This window comes from Notothenia rossii, assembly GCF_949606895.1.
Source record: "Notothenia rossii genome assembly, chromosome: 8".
Classification (NCBI taxonomy): Eukaryota; Metazoa; Chordata; class Actinopteri; order Perciformes; family Nototheniidae; genus Notothenia; species Notothenia rossii.
Window position 1 is genome coordinate 19,693,340 of NC_136906.1, and position 7,378 is coordinate 19,700,717.

Here is a 7,378-nt window from a genome sequence, read left to right on the forward strand (position 1 = left end):
ATTGCAAACAGATAACATCAAACTAATGGGAGCTCGCCAGCTCGGTTAAACTATTCGGTAACACTTTATATTAAGGTAAACAAATTCACCATCGTCAATTAACAAGCATGTTCAATATATCAAGGTGTTTGACAGAAAGCCATATTCATACCACCACCATCCTTGAAAAACACAATTTCTCGAGCTTTGACAATTTTAAGTATTTTAAAAGTATGTGCTTTGTTTATAAATGTTCACATGGACACAGTCTTGGTGCTTTGACTGGGATCATTCTTCTGTCCTCCCTCAGCTGGGTTGGTTCTTTACTGCTGCAGCTTATTGTTCATCTTTTCAACAACAATCTTTTCTCAAAAAAGTCTGTTTTTGGACTTGATTCATTAAAAACTAAGCTCACAAAAGGGTCACTGACTACAGCAAGTATTATTTGCCTTAGTGTCAAATAAATGTTCACCTCACGTATCTTTCTCTTTTCCGCTTGTTACAGTAATACCGCAAATGTAATGCAATTCATTGCATTACAAAAAAAAAATGTTTGCCAATAAAGTATTACATTTATTATATCACAGATTTTGATTAATTAATAATGAATAATTTGAAAGAAAAAAAGAAAGAAAAATACTTAGCAATATTATTTAAAAATAAAGGTTCTATAATAACTGCCCCCTCAAAGGCCTCTCCCCTACAGACCGTCAGATGTTTGAAAAGGTGCCAAATAATGCAGCATGCTGGTGAAGTGGCTGCTCTGTGTGTGTGTGTGTGTGTGTGTGTGTGTGTGTGTGTGTGTGTGTGTGTGTGTGTGTGTGTGTGTGTGTGTGTGTGTGTGTGTGTGTGTGTGTGTGTGTGTGTGTGTGTGTGTGTGTGTGTGTGTGTGTGTGTGTGTGTGTGTGTGTGTGTGTGTGTGTGTGTGTGTGTGTGTGTGTGTGTGTGTGATTCCTGGCAGGAGTTGTTGACTTTGTGATGGCTGGTGGAGCAGTGAAGGCCATTGTTGGCTTTGACTGTGTTTCTACTGCCTGTAAGCAGTGATGCTGAAGTGTGGGCCGGGCAGCTTTCATTGTTGCTGCCACTGATAATCTTAGGAGCCACAGCTTGGCAGTAGCGTTAGATTCTGGACCACTTTCAACTCCAGCAGTCACAGCAGTGATCATGACGCTGAGCAGGGACGCAGAGGCTTGTTGTGTGTGCAGATGGACAAGCATAATGCAGGCAGACTGAACATATATTACTCCACCATGAGTCATCAAATACCCACAAAGAGACTCAGAAAAACAAAAAAAGAGACACAAAATTACATTTAAGAGACACCATCGAACAGAAAAGAAGGAAGCGACAAAAAGGCTAAAAAAAAAAGCAAAGAGAGCATAAACACTTTGAAGTCTGAGTGTCTTGCTCCTGTAGGAGAGGTGCTGGGGCCTGTCGCATGTAGATCAGCAGATGTAAATGTTCTCATTATTCACCCATAATTATCAGCAGTGAAATGGTTAAAGTTCAAACTTTTCATAAATCTATAATTATAAATGTATGTATTTTATATAGTTTATCCGTGACAGACTGGCATTGCTATCTTTGGTTTATATCTGGCTGTATGAACATATCACATCAAACCCATGACTGATACGGAGTGACAAAAATATTGTCTCTATTTTGATCTGCCATGTTTACGACATCTTAAGTCTGGATGCCAGCACCATCAGTGCACCACTCAAAATGCTTTCACTGAGTAAATTGGCACAAAACATATCAATATTATATTTCTTTTTTAAAGATTTAGTTTCACCTTCCTTGATTAATTATTCTCTAATCACCCATTTCAAAATACAAACTAGATGACAAACTGTACCTTCCTACTGTAGTACCTTGGTTGTCTTCAAGCAGTGAGCTGTACTGCAATAATAACTGTGGGAGACTTATGTGACATTTCTTTATTATGAGTCATGATTTAAAAAAAGGACATCTCTTATGTTATTTGTTGTAAATAAACACAGTAAACTATTAGCGGAATGTGTCATAGCTTTTGAGCTGCTGAGATTATCCCTTGTTTAATACAGAGTTTAAATTTGTATTGCTTAATGCTAACATGACATTGATGTATTTATAACACATTTTAGTTTGAGCTATCCTCATTCCATCACAAGGTGTGGCAGTAGAGACCCTTATTGTCACATGGTGGTGTAACTGGGGTTTCAGAGGACTTTTCACCATGAATTTTTACATTCTAATGTTTTTATTTTCTACATTATACATTTTTCTTCCCTTATTATCTCTAATTTATCTTTCTTTTTCTATTAACCTCATGTCTGAAAAAGGCAGGTTGATAAAATGATGCCACCTTAAAAACATACAAACAAAGATCAGTGTTTAGTACAGTACAACACGGTCACTTTTCCGGTAACACCTATAACTGTTATCCTTTTGTGACAAGTTACAGTCTCTCACACAAAAGAGGTTTGTTCCTCACCAAGCTAATGAGTGGCAGAGCCTGGCAGCCAGCTGCATCCTCAGTGTTTGACAGGATTCATTATTAATTGATGACAATAAATGATTCATGAGTCTCTTTTTTTGTTTGCTGCAGAGTGTGGCTGAATTCTCACTGGGAGGGAGAAGCAGGGGTAAGCAGGGGGAAGCAGGGGGAAGCAGGGGGATTACTTTATGTGAAACCCAGATCTGACACCTGCACAACAGACACACGGTAATGGAGGAAACAGATATTGCTCCACATCTGGGATTGCATGCCAACATATATATAAACACAGGATAGGGATATAATACCATGCATGCATGTACTGTATACTGTCAGTCTATGTTTATCTTCTCTTTGTCTAGACCACATGTATAGTTTTGTTCTGCATTATCAGTTGACTTAGGAATGGGGTTCACAGAGTTTAGTCAGCAGAGACACACTGGAGAAACAAAAACAGCTCCATAGGATATACTTTTTTGAAAACTTTCAACTTGGTAGCAATTTTATATAGTTGCAAAACATAACAAAGAGTCAGTTTTAGTTTCAGTAGATCATTCTGCCTTCCATCTGTTGGTTTTATTGATTGAACCTGCTCTATAATCTCCAGCCCTCTGAGCTTTCTTAGGCCCCGTCCACACGGAGACGAAACGGAGACGAAACGGAGACGAAAGCGAAAACAAACCGAAGCCGCTTTCAAAAAAGTCTTCTGTCCAGGCAGAATCGGCTCAAGAAACGTGTCCGTCTACACGAAAACCCTCAAAAACCCTGGAGACGCTGTAGTACATATGCCAGGCCTGTAAGTGGCGCTGTACTTCCGCCACAAAATACACCAAAAGCAGCGAATAAGAACCCCCGAGCATGGGCATAAGGTATAAACTAACACATAAATGTCCACTTTTTGCTGATGGTTGCACTAACATCTGTATCATGGTCAGTAGCGTCTGGAGCACAAACGCAACCCTGTCATCCGCCATTGTTGTTGTTGTTGGCGAAACGCATCAGCAATGACGCGAGGTTGAGCAGGAGAGGTGGGGAGAGGTGGGGCTATGGCGTCATCGTTTCAGGGAATGATCGTATAGGCAGGGCGTACACACGGAGCCGCAAGCGTTTCGTCCTCAGACCTACCCACTTTGGGAGCCGTTATCAAGGTGTATCGGATTCGGGCTCCGAATCCGCGTTTCCGTTTCGGCCTCGTGTGGACGAACCGTCTATACGATAGGTAAGGCCCCGTCCACACGGAGACGATATCAGTTTTATCCGCTAACGTATAGACGCGTTCCTCCACAGTCGTCCACAGTCTTCTCTGATAACCGCTGCCTTGTCTCAGCTCACATCTGCGGCTTTCAGAGGGAGCAACCGTTGAGTTGGGGGAGGTAGGCCGGGGTCTCCCTGGTCTTATCAAAAAACAAGGGAGTATAAATCAGATCAACATGAGCATGTAGCAAAACACTTTTATGCCCTCTTTGATTTCTTTAACAGCCTCATCTGTTGTGGTATTCAGCAGCGATACAGCGGCTGCCCTTTTGCCAGTAATGATTGATTGAAAACACACGCTGTGTTTAACTCTTCAGCTCTACCCTGCAATTGATTGTTTAAACAGAGGTACAAATTCTTAAATTGGCTATGGTTACTTGTGGGTTCAAATATCTGTGCTCTAGACATATGAAGTGCCATTGACAAAATATAATATCATTCTTTGTTTTAGAAAAACTCCATAGGCACCTAAAGGCATCCCAACAAAATACACATACATGTAAACACTATTTGGCTTCTTGTGAATAATCCTTCATTTGGTAAAACCGTGTCAGGAGCAAAAACATCTATGGTCTTGACCCAGAAATGATGGTCTACCCTCCACTTCTCTGCTTAGTTGAAGAAAGAGGAAGCTGTTAATGGGCCGTCTGACAATGTCCTTTTGCTTAAACATTACCCTTGCACTCAACCCTTTTATCTGTATCTGATTGATGGGGCTTCGGGGGCCCTGAGTGCTCCTACAGGTCCTGCGTCGCTTCCCTAATTGCTGCCTTTGCCCAAGCTTCAAGCTTCTCTATCCCGAGGGAAACTTCACCATTAATTACAGCAACTTCATGGTATATCAATCAGAGACTCCCGGTAGGCACTGAAGGGTTCTTACTTCGCCGATTACATGCAAAAGAGTTGACGAAGTCCAATAAACTCCTGTAGTGGAAACACTGTCTGTAATTTAGGAGCATGCCTCTGAATCTGCTCGATTTTCAGTTTGCCTATCTGTCTTGCTGGCAGGGACGAGACCCATGGGTGCAAGATGGAGAGGAGACCTGAGCTGAGAGGAAGCTCTATCCTTTCATGCTTGGAACTACAAACAAGAACCGTTGTGAGACCTGTGTGCCTTGTGCCTGCAGTATATTTACCCTATTAAACAGTCTTCATGAAAAAAGAGGAATAGGATGTTTCTCTCTTCAGATACTGTATAAATCACTGAGGAGGAGGTGCAGAGTAGGCATTACAAAATGTCGTAATTATGGTTTGGACCCTTTTTATTTTTAAGTAGTTAACATACTGTTATTTGTAATGAGTCAAGCAGTGGGAAAACTTGGCGAGAACTGTAAGAAATAGCTTAGTCATCATTTGTATCCTGATGTTTTGTGTTTCATTTAATTTGTCCCTTTGATTGTTTATTGTGCGTTGTCAATTTCTAATCATTTATGTTATTTTATTGAAATGTTGGTAATTTGTACAATCATTTTGAAGCTTCTTACAAAGCATGTGATCATATCATAAAAAATAGATTCATTGATACAATATCAGTATAAGTTTAAAGTATATGATCATTTGAGTACTTTAAACTTTTGATAATTTTTGTATATTTTGCTCTTAATACTGTACTAAAAGTAAAACATGGAACAAAGAACTCAACACATCTGTTATTTCCAGTAGAATGAAAGCCAAGTACTATTATGACCACTTTTTCTGACAACACAGGGAAATCACATGCCCTGTCAGCACAAAAATGGGATCATATAATGTCTTCCGTTTTTTAAATAATGGACGTTTAGTGGTGAGTGTCTTAATCGAAGAACTTTTCCAGGAACCTGAGCGTTCTGTGCCCTGAAACCCCACCTGAGGAAACCTGCGTACTTGGTGCTTCTTGTCAGCACCTCAGAGACCTTCTGCTTCCCAACAACCATCTCTCTCCTGGAGAATTATCCAAGGTGAATATGAGCTTTCACTGAAACCATGATGGAATGCACTGTAATGGTCTTTTCATCAGATGGAGCAGCAGAGAGGCTCCATTTCCTCTAATACAAATATTTTACAGTGTAAAGCATACATTGATTAACAAATTAACAAACTTAAGCAATTCTTTTTTAAACATTGAAAATGGATAGATATGCAGTCACAGATAATTGCTGTGAAAATGCCTATGACCTGGTTTCTGTTTGCAGTCTCACACTGGGGAATGCCCATGAGGTGTGGGTGTGAAGTAATGATTAAGACATGACTGCAGAATCCCACAAGACAAGTAGAGGAGGAATTTCAGCAGTAATGAGGGAAAAATAATGGCTTGCCACACATGTGAATCTCATTTTTGTTTGGATGGATTCATTCATTTCACTAGCCAATACATTACGAAAACAGTGGTGCTCTATTTCTATTAAAAATGTTCCTGTTGTGTGACTGTGTCCGCCTCAATGTCCCAACATTGAAATCCCATCTTCAATATTGCTTTTGGGTTATTTCTGTTGTTGTGTGTAAGACTTTGCCAACTAAGTGTATACAGAAAGTGTTCAGGCTTAGTGTAATTGGTCATGATCAGCAGACACAAACATGACACTGGTGTAATATTGTCATTGAATGTTGAGGAAAAGTGTGGGATTATTTTAATAGTTAATACAGAACTAGCTTCATTGGCTCTGTAATAAGCAGAACTGTGTAATTCTCTGAGAGCACAAGGTTCATTGATAACATGTGATGTGATGATCATCATCGTGTCATGTGGCAACATTGCATGGTTTGTTTAAAAACAAAAATGGGGGGGAAATGGGTTTACATAATAAATATGTAATAGTCCTTTGACCTGGTTACATCATTTTTTTTATCAACATGGATGAATCTTTATTTATTCTTATGCTTCAGACAGTCTCAGACTTGCTGAGATGATTTATACAAGGGTTACATAATCAGAATACCAGATCAACGGAAATATGTTAGAATTAGGCAAAACGTACACAATAATGAAGGTAGGATAAGGACTTTCACATCTCAAAGCTATACCCATTAAAGTGTGCTGAATGTGATGCAAAGTGGCTTACCTCCAGTGAGTAGAGTTACATGTATCTAATTGCTTACTTGTGAATGAAGACAGTCATTATTTTATCATATTTTTTTACAACATATCATTTACAGTCAATGTGATAGTGCTGTAAAGGTCAGCCTTTTATTTCACGATTACTTGAGAGCAAACATTCACATTTCTCTGAATTTACTTTCTTACTAAGTGCATTACCTATATTTCCAATTGGTAATGTCCCATTTCAGGGTGGTGTTTCTTTTATGTACGTGCAATATGTGCAGTGATATGCAGGGTGGCATTTTCCTAAGGACTGTGGTAAATACTTGTTTTTATTAAATAGTAATAATTGAAATGAGAAGAAACATTTTTTGAATGACATATTATTAAGGGTAGCAATCCCAATTTAATGAAGCTAATTATTTTTGAAAATAATCACTAAATAGGAATGTACCTCCTTTTCGTAATGTTGCATCATCATGGTATATATGCCACTGAGAGACTTATATTTTGAATCTAGAAGTAAAACAGCAGTATGACAAGGTAGCATAGTCTTTGTTCATGATGACCTCTAAACCTCAGAAAGAAGGTTTGCACTGCATTACAGAAAAACAACTTTTGTATTTCTATATCACATTATAGTATAACTA